At 42.0% G+C, this 14,301-nt stretch overlaps 2 protein-coding genes across 8 annotated transcripts in view; one reads left to right on the top strand and one right to left on the bottom strand.

The window, feature by feature from the left end:
* Positions 1 to 2,191, top strand: part of BHLHA9 (basic helix-loop-helix family member a9) — a 47,665-nt gene extending 45,474 nt beyond the window's left edge. The window contains exon 2 of the mRNA XM_078683597.1: positions 2,113 to 2,191. The gene's annotated coding sequence lies outside the window, so the exon portion shown is untranslated. The remainder of the gene's footprint in view (positions 1 to 2,112) is intronic.
* LOC144822453 (uncharacterized) overlaps positions 1 to 14,301 on the bottom strand; it is a 1,018,233-nt gene that overhangs the window by 199,973 nt on the left and 803,959 nt on the right. The gene's annotated exons all lie outside the window — the stretch shown is intronic.

Raw genomic sequence — 14,301 nt, forward strand, 5'->3', positions numbered from 1 at the left:
AAATACTCTGCTTTTGACAGTATTGTCACAAATGGCATAGCTTGTACGTTATGAGTGTTTCCTACTTTCTCATTAGAACTTAGAGAAAGACAATATAGAGGCATTTCATCGAAATTTTGGAGGTTTCAAATCAAAATATGCTAGGTTTCTGGGTGGTAGGGCAAAGTGGTAGATCGTGGGCCGTGCCGCCGGGGGGTTGGGGGGCACCCTCCATGTGCTCTGCAGGGGGCCCCCTCAAATTTCGTTACGCCACTGACGGGTTGCTTCTCTTGTGGTCTCTGTGCAGGCTGCGTTGCTCTGGGTCTGCAGCACTTCATACTGTAGCTCCTCGCTAGGTTGTGCGGCCCTGAAGCGGTTTCGGATGGGCAGCAGGGGTCTCTAATGGGGGCCGGGATCTCACACTGCAGTGCTGTGTCCCCAGTAGGTCCACCAAACACAGTGGCCTGGCCGGATATCGCTGTAGCCCTCCACCGTTCTCTCAGGAGCACCACTTTCTGTCAGCTCAGGGGACGCCCCCAGGTCTCGCCCTCTTTCAGGTTCACTCGTCCCCAGGCCCGCTCCTCATTTCAGCATCTGCCCTTTTGTGGACCTCAACATGAGCCGCTCTTCACTCCGCCTCAGACCCTGCATCAAGTCTCTGCCATTCGCCATGGGGGTAATATTGCTCCCCAGCGCCTCTGCGTACTTCGTGGGGCCACTATATTTCATGATGTCACCTGATGGAGGCTTGCAAGGCGGGACCTCTGCAATTTACGACCTGATCCATTGGAGTTTAGCCACCCTCCCCCCCCTCCCTTGTTGGTGCATGGTTCTTCCTGTTGTCTGGTGGCCAGCAGCCAAGCAAAGATCCTCTTTTGCCCTTTGGACGCCTGCTGATATTGTGGACCGGTCACAGAAGTGACCTAATTGACAGGTGAGCTCTGGGTCTGCAGAGGGTGCTGGGGTATAAATTACACACGTCTTGAGTGTCAAGCAGGCATGATGTGGATGGAGTCTGCTGGCCATGGAGCAAATTGTGGGCAACCAGAGCCTTAGCAGACGACACTGGGCATGGAAGGCTGGAAACAGAATCCGTTCATCGTTGATTCGGTGAAAAGGTCCCCAGTGGTTCATGAATTCGGTCAGCCTACTGTATTCTTGGCGCCTGAAAGGAATTGATCTTTCAGCCCACATTTAATCACCCAAATCTCCACCTTCTGATCTCTCTAATCTCATACAATGCTTAGACACGTTCAAGAGTCACTGACAATAGAGGCTTGAGTTATGCTCAACATTTAATTGATTAACTTTCTAATTTACTTCAATGCTGGCTCGTTAAACCTAGTTTAGGGATGGCTTTAACATAGCTCCATGGTGCCTTAATCACTCCCAGATAAATCTTGGGTAATTCATCTCAGAGTGATTAATGCCCAATACCTATTATTGCTTGCATTGTTAAAAAAAAAATCGGGCTATTTTAACTTTTTATGGGATTATGCCCACACTGTACCCTTCTCTTCATTGCTTTAATATTACCTTTTAACTGTGACCCGATTTTTAATAATTAATATTATTAGTTTATTTTTACATTTGCTGCACTCCTCACTATTCTTCGTTAACAACGTTGTATTTTCGCATTTAACATCCTGAGATTTTTGTATCTCTATGCATTTGACTTGAAAAAAATGCTACTTGTAAATAGGCGATCTTACTCTCTAGAATACTTAAACTACAAAAACAAATGGCCCTTCTTAATGAAATCGCAACAATTGTTCGCTAAGGAAGGAAATGAATGACCTAGTCAAGAAAAATGCAATAACGTAATATCCAACTTCCAAAGCTTACGAAGGAGAAAATCAATTTTCATCAAACTTTAATACACATACATAGTAACGCCCTCGGAGCCCCGTACTGCCAACTATACTGCATTTGATTTACATCGTGTGGGAGTGTGCTGTAACATCCGGAGAGAAGCTGTCTGGGGTTGGGATGCATTGTATACACTTGCTATTTTTATGCACGACTGCCGTTGGCGTACTTAATTGTCTTTGTTTTGCTGAACGTCTAATAAAAAGATGTTCTAAAAAATGTATATAATGCACATAGAAAACAACCTGTCATTTTGTCTTTCAGAGTTCACAAACAATCCTGCACCTGAAGACATGACTAGTCCGATGTCCATGGGCGTCCTGCAAGTTGACAACTAAGCGCCTTTGTATTTATTTTAAATAGGTTTTATGTACGCTGTGGGACAGGAGAGAACATTGATTTCAATCTGAGTTCAACCTTCCGGTGAAAAACTAATTGCAATCTTGCAAAAAATGTATTACACACAGGAAAGCTGCCTCTAAAGTATCCAGGATATATTATCTAGGATAAGATTAACCCCTTGGGCGTGGCCGCGATTCTCCGCCTGTGCGGCCGTTTTTATGAGTGGGCGGGTTCATGACGGCCCCCAGCCGTCATCAGCACACGCCCACCGTGATGCATGATGGGCGGGGCCGTCATCAGCATGGAAGGGGTTAAGAAATTAAAAAGAAATGGACAGGCAATGTTCTATGTTGCCTATAGGAAAAACATCAGGGATCGCGCAGCTAGGGACCCAGAGCTTGCTACTATTTACCCTTGAGAGTAAAATGTCATTGCCCTCTGATGCCCACGAGCAATGACCATTAGCGCGAACCAGGGATGAGTGTAGGGGAAGAGTTACCGATGAAGTCAAGACCCACTACTGAAAGGTTAGGAATGGAAAAGACCGAAACGGGAAGAAGGCTGTGAAATTATTGGCTTGGTTGAGGAAATGAGAAGCCTCTAGATGGATAGGGTGTCTAACATATGCATAGGACCAGTTACGACACTTGAAACCAGAACAAGCAATGTCAAAGCCAAAAGCTCTTGCCAGATACTGTGCAGCATGGCCAAAAGATTTTTAAAAAGATGAGCGCATGCATGATGACGTGTTCACTTGCATGTGCCAATATGCATGCACACCTATAAAATGACGCAGGTGGCAAATGGAACAGAAAATGTGTTTTTTTTAAGACAGGGGGGTTGAAAGCAATTTTATGTCTGTTCTCACCCAAAAAAAAAAAAAAAAAAAAAAGTATATAAAAAAAAGACCGCGTGGGGATCAGTAGCGGAGAGGTTGGAAGGAGAGATAATGGCGAGTGGGTGGGGGAAGAGGAAAAGCAGCACATGAAGGAGAGGAACACTGGAATTGGGGGAGAAGCACACATGCAAGAATACAACACGGAATGCAGGGAGGTCAGACTTTTTCAGGGAGAAGCACAAGAGAGCGCTTGCAACATGAGGGAGATAGCAACATGGAGCGTGTGGGAGGATATTTGACAAGGGGAAAGCACCCAAGGGAGAGTGCTGGAAAACTCATGAAGTGCTTAAGCAAAAGAAAAAAGAAGTTCCCAAAAGGAGATCAGTGGAAGGATACTAATCTGCCAGTCAGTGGTTAATTTGAGCCGGTGGTTTCCGGTGCTCGGCACTGGCACTTAATTGACAACACCAGCTTTTTTGACAGCTGCCATATGGTGGCGATGTTTGTGTACTTTAGAGATGAGGAGATCAACAGTTGGTTATTCATTCAATATATATTAAAAACCAATACCTGCCTGCCAAGACATTCGTATAGCTATGTTCTATATTGTTATAGTCTGAATTGTCACACTTGTAGCAGTGTCATGGTTAGTAGTTGTGTAGGTACTGTTATTGGCAGTGCCAGCAGAAGCAAGCAGTGGCACTTACAGTTTTACAAATTAAGCATTGCAGCCTGTCAGAGAGATGGTAAAGAGGATATGGTTCAGGGGAGGGGCAAACACAAGATAAACAAACTGCAACACGAAAAGCCATTAGGAAAAAAGACTGTGTGGATAGGGGGCAATGGAGAAGCTGGAGTGGGGGAAGCACTAGGGAGTAGGCAGGAGAGGGAAGACTCAGCACACAAGGGATATGGACAAAGGGAGCAGAGGGAGAAGCACAAGAGAGAGAATTAGCAACACACGAGAGGCAGCAACATGGACCATGAGGTTGGGAGAGGCACACAAAGGTGAGAGCAGAAAAACACATGCACTCTCATAGAGTGGTTAAGCAAAAAGAAAAATGCAGTTCACTAAAAGTGAGCAGTGGAAGGATAGAGGCCAACCAATCATAGAGTTGCTAAAGAGGTTATGCTCCTGGGGAGGGGCAAACACAAGATGGACAAGCTGGGACCAGGAAAGCCAATGATAAGAAGCAGGCAAATGAGACTGACAATAAAGTCAGGCAATGATAAGCAATGGACAGGCCGTAAGCCCCTGTAAGTTCTTAGTAAGCCCACAATAGGTCTTTTGCCATGACTACAGTGATTAAAAGTTTGGGTGTCTGTGATGGAGACAGTGGGCACAAATGGGGAATATGGCTCAAGGTGAAGAAGTAACACTGAAGGGCCCATGTCATTTGAACGTACAGATATTTTAATAGTGGGAGACAATATGGGACCTACTGGTGTTAAGTCTTTTGCCAAGATAGTGACAGAGTTTGATCTGCCCCAAAAATTACTTTTATTAATTAGAAGTTCAGCGTGCCTTACAAATTGACAGAGTAGCATGGACTACTCTTTATGACCACTTCTCGTTGGAAGCCTGTGTGCTGACGGAAGAACTAAGAGAGTGGGCAGTTTCTTGAATCACTGTCAGAATAAATAATCACTTTCCTGAATCACTATTGGGCAGTTTTTCATCCTCAACCTCCCCCATCATCCGGTTTGAGGCCCTGTGCAGTTTTTCACCTGCCCTGCATCCTCACATCCTTCCCATCAACTGGTTTGAGACCCTGCGCAGTTTTTCACCTGCCCTGCATCCTCACCCCCTTCCCATCAACTGGTTTGAGACCCTGCACAGTTTTTCGCCTGCCCTGCATCCTCACACCCTTCCCATCAACTGGTTTGAGACCCTGCACAGTTTTTCACCTGCCCTGCATCCTCACCCTCTCCCATCATCTGATTTGAGACCCTGTGCAGTTTTTCACCTGCCCTGCTATGCATCCTCCATCGCTGCTTGTCCTGTGTCAGGCCGTGCAGCCTCAACGTACCATCCAGATTTGTACTTTAGCCACAAAACTATGCACTGCCTGGAACATGGCCAGCAGACGTAGGTTAGTAAATCGACCAATCTGGCTGCAGCAGCTAGAATGTGCTAGGAAACAGGGGAATGCGGCTGCGCCGGGTGTGTAGAAGGAAAGAAAGCTCTGGGCAGGCATGAGGAAAGGACGAGGCAACAGGGGAGTCTCCTCCAGACAGAGCAGCATGAGATTGTGCAGTGCCACACACAACACAGAGGACATCATGCCTTCTCAAAACCAAGTTAAAGTGAGCTGGGAAATATCCTACCATGAATGAAAGTAAACATACTGTTGAGATTTAGAACGTTTATTATGTAATATGAAGAGAATCAGAATGTCTACACCTAGTGACAGGGGAAGATCGGATGACTGCATTCATTTGCTCTACAGTGTCAGTACATGATAGTGATAATACATGAAAAAGGACGTGGTATTGTTAAAGTAATCACTTTTAAAGTCGGCTTATGGCTATACTGTTGCATATGGCACATTCTGCAATGTACATGGAGATAATTTCAGATAGGTGTGGAATAAACCAATCTGCCTGTAGTATAGCAATGATATATTCTTTCGAAGTATGTGCTGGGAAATTTGTAGTTGCTCTAGAGCTGGGTACAACAGACCTTGTGGCATAACTGGCTTGCCTGTACCCTCTTGCCTATAAATGAAATGAAATCAGGTGAAAAACTGCACAGTCTCAAACCATCTTGGGGAGGGTGTGAGGATGCAGGACAGTTGAAAAACTGCACAGATTCTCAAACCAACTACAGATTCTTTGCAAAGTTTTCAAAGTTTACAAAAAAGATGAAGTTGTGATTACACAGACTTTGAAGGTTTGCACATCCTAATGTCATTCACTCGATCACCTAATCATCAATGTGACATACCTTTAGTCATCTATTTTACTCATCATTTTTCTTCCAAGCATAAACTCAAACATTCGTTACTACAGTTATCACAATTGTAATGTAGTGCGTCTTTTGTTGTCATGCGTAGGTCCAGCCTGACCATCAGAGTGCCTTGGGACACTGTAAGTATTTAGAAGTAAAAGAAAATCAACAAACAAACCATGCAAACTGCCTGCTTGTGCAGCACCGTGGTGAGTGTCTCTGGGAAAACCAGGCAGATTTGGGCATTAAACTGCTTACAAAGTGGATTGCGGATCACCTCCGATTTCACTCGGAACTTAGGAAAGGAATATCATTTGCTTCAAAATCGAATCAAATTTTATTAAAAACGATTAGGTGTTTGAAAAAATAAGGCATTTAACACAAAAACAAATTGATTCATGGAACAAGAGCCGATCCGTTACTGGTAACTAATCGATCCATGAAATGAAAAGATTCACACATCGAGACGCTGGCAGGAACACTCTTCCAACTCGCAGTGCAGCAGATAGAAGCATTTCAGCGTCTCTACCTGATTCACAAGGGATTAATAATTTTTCCCAAAAATAAAACCAGCCTCCCGTTCCAAGTGACGAATTTGAGGGCGACGAATCACTTCATGCACGACCAGGCTCCTGCAGCGAACACAGGGCATATTATCAAGAAACGGCATTAAAATGATCACCGCTTTAGCGACAGGAAACTGCCGCTACAGCTGCGATAATGGGCTTCATAATATGCCCTTGTGAATTCCCATAGAAGCCTATGTTCTGGTGGGAACCTGGGCTTCTATGGGAATTCACAAGCTACAGCGGAGATAATTTTAACGCCCTTCTTGAAAATATGACCCACAGAGAGAGAGAGATCTTGCTGTTCGCAGGGGGTTGTCAATTCCTGACAGGGATCGGCACCCAAAGCCTGCTTTGTTCACTCCTCTGTTTATTCATGATCATCCTTGTTTTCGTCCATTCAGCTATTCATCCATCATCTAGTATTGACACCACCATAACCAAACATACTATAAAGCGCTTTAAGAGCACAGGAACTCCAGTGCAAGCACTCTCTTTCTTTTTTTGAAACATCGTTTGCATTTTTTTTGTGTTCTCACCAGAAACGATTTATTATGACCACGTTTTATATATTATTTTAGACCTTTAATATCAGGAGGTTAAAACTTTAGTTGTTTTATCCAGGACTTGACCTGCAGACCAATAAAGGCCTCAGTAGCATATTATCAACCCACTCGACTGCCTTAATCGCTTTTCCGGAAAGCCACCATTATTTCATGGGCACACCTACCTGGAGCTTCAAACAGCTCCATCTAATATATATATAATATAATATCAGCCATTCACAGCATGGGAGAAAACATCACGCAGTACATCGACTTTTTTCTACAAGACCTAGTAAAACAACTCCCGACATGCATCAAGGATACGGGGGACTTTCTTATGAAAATCAACAATGTCCCATGGGCTGCGGATTCAGTGTTCATAACCTTGGACATCGAATCCCTTTATATCACTATTGAGCACACCACTGGTTTGACAGCATTAAACACTTTTTAGGCAAAAGACCCTTGGATTGTTATAACCATAATAAGATGATTTTAGAGTTGGTCTCATGGTGTCTACATAACAATTATTTTCTATTGGGAATGATATATTCTTACAGGAGAGAGGCGTGGCGATGGGAGCCTGCTTCTTCCCCAGCTACGCGTGCTTGCACGTGGGCTGGTGGGGAGGAGCAGGTCCTCAAACGCACACACAGCACTGAATTTTTTTACCATGTTTTAAAGTGGATAAGAGTTAGGTAATAGAGAGAGACCCTTTCACACACCAGGGGAATAGGATACTCGTAAACAGTAAGAAAACAAGGAAATCCCTTGGCGGACTGAACTAAACCCTTAGCCCATGTATTAGCAAAGGTTCTAACATCAAATATACGCACACATTTTTTTTTGTTTAAAACGAGGGAGATTTCTCACTTTTTATTTTTGTTAAAAACACATACAATTTTTATATATTAACAAATTATAAATTCCTAAAAACATATACAGTGCTCGCACCACCATAGTCAACTAAAATACATAAGTATACAATTAATACACAATAATATAACCATAAAAGATGATCGTCATGTGCAGCAAATAAATGAATTTGAAAAGAGAGAAAAAGGGGAGAGACAGACACAGACAGGGGAGAGACAGACACAGACAGTACTTTTTGTCATAAGATTGCACATTTAACCAGACCAATTTAGAGCTATATCCTGGACCTATTTGATTAATCTTGTCTGCAGGATAAGCTTAGTCCCGTGATTGTGCTGATGTGGGCGTCGACGCGTTTCGATGGCTATTTAACAGTAATGCGCCATCTTTTTCAAGACTGTTTGATGGGTCTCTCTTGGAAAAAGGTACTGGTTGGTTACCAATTTGATCAAGTCCTGTAGACAAACATATTTCCATCAGTATCAAATAAGGAAGCCATGTTCAATTCATCTTACACATGGAATACCTGGGCATTGGTAGGACATACTATCAGTAATTTGCATCTCATTTACATGTTTTTTGGTTCAATAGCTATCCATAATTCACTATCAAAGAGATCTGTAAAAAGTTTTGCTTCTCACATATTTCGTTAAATGCAAAACAAACATTATTCATTTGACATATCTGTATATTGATAACAATTTATTCCTCCAGTTCTAATATATGGGCTTATTCAACCTAGTTGCTAGATCCCCACATGTTCCTGTCCCAGTTATCACATATTTGCATATGCTCGGGGTGTTACCTCCCAGGTTTGATCACGGTCTGTGGGCATTTCCCCAAGTGTATGATTAGCATATATCCCCCAGGGTCTATACAGGCAAAATTTATAAATTAATTTACCTTATTTCATATCACTTTTCTGCATTTCTCTGGGTTCTGTGCAGTTTTTATAATCACATCCTATTGTACGCTAAAAGGCTACAACACAAAAGATTTAATTGTTGCTGTAATCTATTTTGTCTAGTTAGTTTTGTATCTTTATATTGTAGTGTAGTTCCTATTATCCCAATAGGCTCTGCGCATTGGAATAATACCTTCAATAGTATAGGCCTAGACCAGACGTTAACTAGGTCTACTACTGTCGATATTAGACTTAAAGTTTTGGGTTTTGCCAGCTAGCTCAGAGTTCACTAGAAACTTTCTCGAATAGGCAAGGAGGAGTTGAACCTCCCTGGATAGACAAGAAGGGATTTAGTTTCTGACAACCATAGAACATGACAACTTTGCTCTCCCCTAATCAAGAGTGTATCTCTAGAGTCGTGTGAAAACAAAAGACGACTTATTTTGCTCAGTCAGTACGTGCATTCTTAGTCTCACCAGATTGTAGAGAAAAGGAAGAGACGGGCGTGTTCAATAAAAGATGTTATTTATTGATCAGTCTCTTTTCTCATACAAGAGAAATGGATCGATATTATTGCAATACTTATGGTTAAGTAAAGTGCATACAATAAAAGCAGAAGTATAAAATAATACTGCAAAAACATTGATATGGTTTCTAAGCCATATGAAGGTTAAAAATGAATAAAAATGAATACATACACATTTACATTTGACTAATCGTACTCAACTGGTGTTTCTAACTACGCCTACCCCGTGTACCTGACCAAAGCCTAATACGTGGGCGGGAATAGAAAGTTACAGTTTAAGTTAAGTTTGTTTTGCCAAGTTACTGACTAAAGAATTCTCTGCAAGGGGTTATTCAGTTCTGTACCTGGAATCTAGGATGAATGAGGGATGGTATCTCTCGTCTCTGGTCTCGATATTCTAGGCTGCCTGCGAGGGCTACCCAGAAGCGCCGGAGCTGGATTTCTCGGCAGGAGAAAGCAGCGTCTCGTTCTCAGCGCGTCAGGAAGGCGGGGCTGCGCCAGCGGGGTCTGCTCTGCTCTGGGCTTCGGCAAGTCTGGCTGCTCCGATCTCGTCACCACCGCGTGTGTTTGCATAGGGCAATATCGGTAATATTTATACCTTTAAGGTGCCGAGATTGACGTAAGGATGGACATAGATACGTCAATAAGGATGTCATACGACCTGGTCGTTAGCACATTCTTTTGCTGAAGTTCTCGGTGAAATCAAAACAATGGCCGCAGGGTTTTTCCCAGGTCTGTCATAGGTTTGATTTGTTTTGAGAACTCCGTATGCCTTATCAGGGGCTGGAGGAATATCGCTTGTCTAATTAGATGGCAAGCGTTATGACCTAATCAGATAACACGTTCCTGTGCCGTAGTGTGGCTTTATCAGATACCGGTTTCTGCATCATGGGGGTTTTCTGCCTCATGGGATGGCTGCTAGTTAACTTGTTAACCAGAATAGGGTCAGGAATAGGGGGATCGATACAGAACCTATAGGAATACATCACACCCACTCCACGCTAACTATGGACATATTTATGAATCTATGCATAGTAAAACATACTGTAGAGTATCGTGTATACCTTACCACCCCAAAATACATAAATGCATTTTGAAATTATCAAATATACGGAAAAAATAGTCACATGTAATATATGCACTCAAGCTGTAGAATAATGCTAAAGAAATCACGCATATCTATACATTATCACTAATTTGTATATGAGAATTTACACATGAAACGGCTCTTAATCCAGAAAAAAGTTTCGAGACCATTCCATCACAGAATAAAATAATTATGAACATACCAGCGGGCAGCTAATGTCTATAAAGTATCTAAAAATAGAAATTTTAGTTCTCTAAGAATAGTTCTTACTTTAAGCAGAAAATAAGTGTCCCGAAGAATTCGTAAAAATACTTTGGGGCTGCTGAAAAAAATTGCTGTCCGTGAACTGGAGGGAAAATTGTTCATGGTATTTTGCTATTCTAGTTGAAGGCCAAATTCAGGGAACGCCGTGTGCGAGCTTGCTCAAAAGTCTCTATTTCTGCTCTGGTGAGAACACCATATCATTTAGACTCTCGAAAAAGTTGTCAACAGCTTCCTGGGAGAGTTCCACTAACTCGGAAAAAGATGTAACCATGCATTCGTGCGCATGATTGTCTCCATTGACGTTTTGATTAGTATTGCTGACAGAAGGTCGTACCTGATCAATGCTGCTTTCATCATGAACTTCACTACCCCTTAATCGTAGTGGTGAAGTTTCCACGAATGCCGTCATCAGGATTGGTAGCCGTTGAGGGCAGCACAAAGCATGAGCCTTTATTGGACTCAACAATGTTTCTGCATCCATTGGCGCATCTGATTGTAGAGTCAGACAGGTGTCTAACACGCATTCTTCTCCGCATAGCAAGCACCTTAATACAGGTAAAACACATCGATGCCACATTGGTCGAAATGAAAGAAACCAAGTCATGTTCAGGTCTCTAAGCCGGGATAGTCCCAGGATTTTTGATATCTGGTCCCGGTATCCAATGGCTAGGATTGTTTCTTCCCTTGTCGCAGGTGTTTTGTCTGTGACATGGTTTGCCATAACGAAATATAAGGACCAGGAATAGGATTCCTGCAATTAGTCCTAAAATGAGGGGAAGTCCGCCAAAAATCGAATGGACGAAATCTGGAAAAATACCCAGTATGGCTTTGAATGGTGTTAATGCCATCGAAAATACTGTCTTAAATACTTTTGAGACTCCACTGGTATCAGAAATATTTAAGATTTCATTCAGGATTTCTGCAAAATGTATGGGGGAATTAGTTGATAATAAGGAGTGAATCTCTGCAGTCGTCCTTGCGACTAGGAGATCATACGTTTCTTTTGATGACGTGAGTCTGGTCGGCGTCTGAAGAAGCACTGTTTTCATTCTGCTTAAAGTATCTATTCGAATAGAAGTAATTTTCAAGTTGGGCCATGCCCTTGCCTCCCTGTCTGGAAGGGAGCTGGGGAACAATAAGCGTCCACAGCACTTGACCTTCGCAGTCGTGGTTACGAGATAAGGAGTCCCGGGCATAAGACTACAGCATCTGCGATCTACAATTAGAATGTAACTCCCATTATAGAGTCTTTGAAAGAATGGTTCTATCTCTGTTGCAGGTGCGCCTAGCTGGTGACATGAAAGGTTATTTGAGTTCCCTTCACAGGCTCCATGCAAACTAATTCCATTACACAGAAGTGTACCGCTCAGTGACATTGCACAATTATTGCCACTAAGAAACACTTTCTGGCCTTTATTACTGACACATGCATGTGAATAGGGCAAGTTCCATGTTGTTTTAATGTACCCCTTTCCCAATTTTTCGTACATGCCAGCCTGTATATATTTTTGGCAGTATTGAAACCTGAAGGTTGATATTGGAATATTAATTATCCCATGTATTATCCATTCACTGACAGGTCGTTCTGACATTGTCACTGGTAATCTCTCGAGTTTCTCAATGCTCAGGATTGTATAATCAGCACCCTTCTGGGCCATACTGATTTGTTTATCAGTAAGGTTAAAGATATTGAATAGTGACGTTGTGTTGATTAAACGCCAAGGCACATAGCCTGAACGCAGATTTTGTAACGTCCAGCCAAGCTGTACAATAGAACGCAATTGGGACTGACCGTGTTGTAACAACAGTAAGTCTTGCGATATTATGTCGATTGCTGAAGACACAATGCTGTCCAGAGAAAAAATTCTGGAGGACAGAGTCATTAACCCATTGTCCACTACAGAAAGTGATTGTTCCAAATTAATACGGTCAATTTCCCGTATTCTTTCTGCTGTCTCAATTTGAGTCACCTTCCAGGCCTCGTTGTATGCTGCATATACAGAGGCTGCTATGAAACGTTTCTGACGCTGTTTGCGCGGTCCCATAATGAAATCACGCAAGTCAGCACCATCAGTAAGTAAAGTTAGGTGTTGCTTAATTTCTGCCAGTGTGGAAGTCTGTAGCCACTGAAGGCATAATTTGCCCACACTGTAGGTGGGTATTATTCCTGGGTGTTGTCTTTGGGAATATCTAGGGTCTGGCCTGGTCATTTTGAACCCCTGTGTTTTGTTCAGGAATCTGTTTTGACAGTTATTAGTATCTGTGGGCCAGATCAACCACTGTTTCCAATCAGGATGTGTTCTGTTTTGGTTTAATACATAATTTACGTCTATCTCTTCATCTGTGGAGCTATTGCTGTTCATTGTTGGTTTTAGAATAGACGGTTTATTTAAGTCTTTGATTTTGGCTAAGCCAAGACAGGTAGTTTGTTGAACAGTGTCATTCAAAAATATAATTTGTTCTGGGATCATGCAGGCTCTAAACAAAGATTCTATACCCTGTACTTGCCATTCTTTTGTACCCCAAACACTTTTTACTTCAACATTTTTGTCCCAATAATCAAAACCAAAAGTATTCATTTGTTCAAAGAATGAGTCTGAATATATCAATTTCGTGTTTGTTATCATGGTCTTTGTCCCTGTCTTATTTGACAATTTGAAATAAAATGTTTCGGCATTACTTGTGTTAAAACCTGAAAAGTATGAATATTTGTCATAAACGGTTCTTGAGCTTCCTTTTGGAGGGGTTGCACAATGTTCCCATTGATTATAATTTAAAACATTTCTAGGTTGTGCAGATCTATGTAGAAAATGGTTAACATAGTGGTTATAACAGTACATACTATCATAATTTGTCGAACCCTGCAAATTATCATGTTTGGTAAATTTAGCAGACATCACTAAGTCTGACATCATATTATTTATACTTTCAAAGTCCCAATCATCAGCAAATGAGCTTGGTTTTACAAAGTCACTCAATGAGATCTTAATTTGGTGTGGATATTTCAGGATTTCAACCGGACCATAAATTTCGTAGTCAGTTTTGTCCCATGCTACCCCACCCGGTATAGGATTGGCTGTGAAGTTGACTGAAGAAAGTTCTCTTTTCTCGACGTGTGAAGATGTGTGTGGTTTGAGGATCAAGTTGATTTTCTGACTTGCTGTGTCCATTTTAGCATATTTTCCCTCAATGAAGCGTCCCAAAGTTAGTACCATGATGAGCCAAAGTATGAGGATAAATGCACCAAAACCCACCCAAAATTCAATCCATGGAGAAATCAGATATGTTTCTTTCAGTTGTTTCAAAAGTACTTTAACTTTATCTTTAAAGGTTTTTGTTGATGGCTGTGTTTTTGATTCAGTTAAGCTTTCAGAGGAATCATCGAAGTTTATGAAGTAGCCGGATGCAGTTCTGTCAATTGTTCCAATTGCTTCAGGATTACTGTTTCTTGCATAGTCGTTTGTTACTTCATTATAGATTGGTGTGTCTCTGCTAAATGTTTTTATTTGGGTTTTCAGAGGTCTAAGTTCCATTGCATTGTTGCATAGTCCTTGT

Source organism: Lissotriton helveticus, chromosome 3_1 (assembly GCF_964261635.1).
Source record: "Lissotriton helveticus chromosome 3_1, aLisHel1.1, whole genome shotgun sequence".
Taxonomy (NCBI): domain Eukaryota; kingdom Metazoa; phylum Chordata; class Amphibia; order Caudata; family Salamandridae; genus Lissotriton; species Lissotriton helveticus.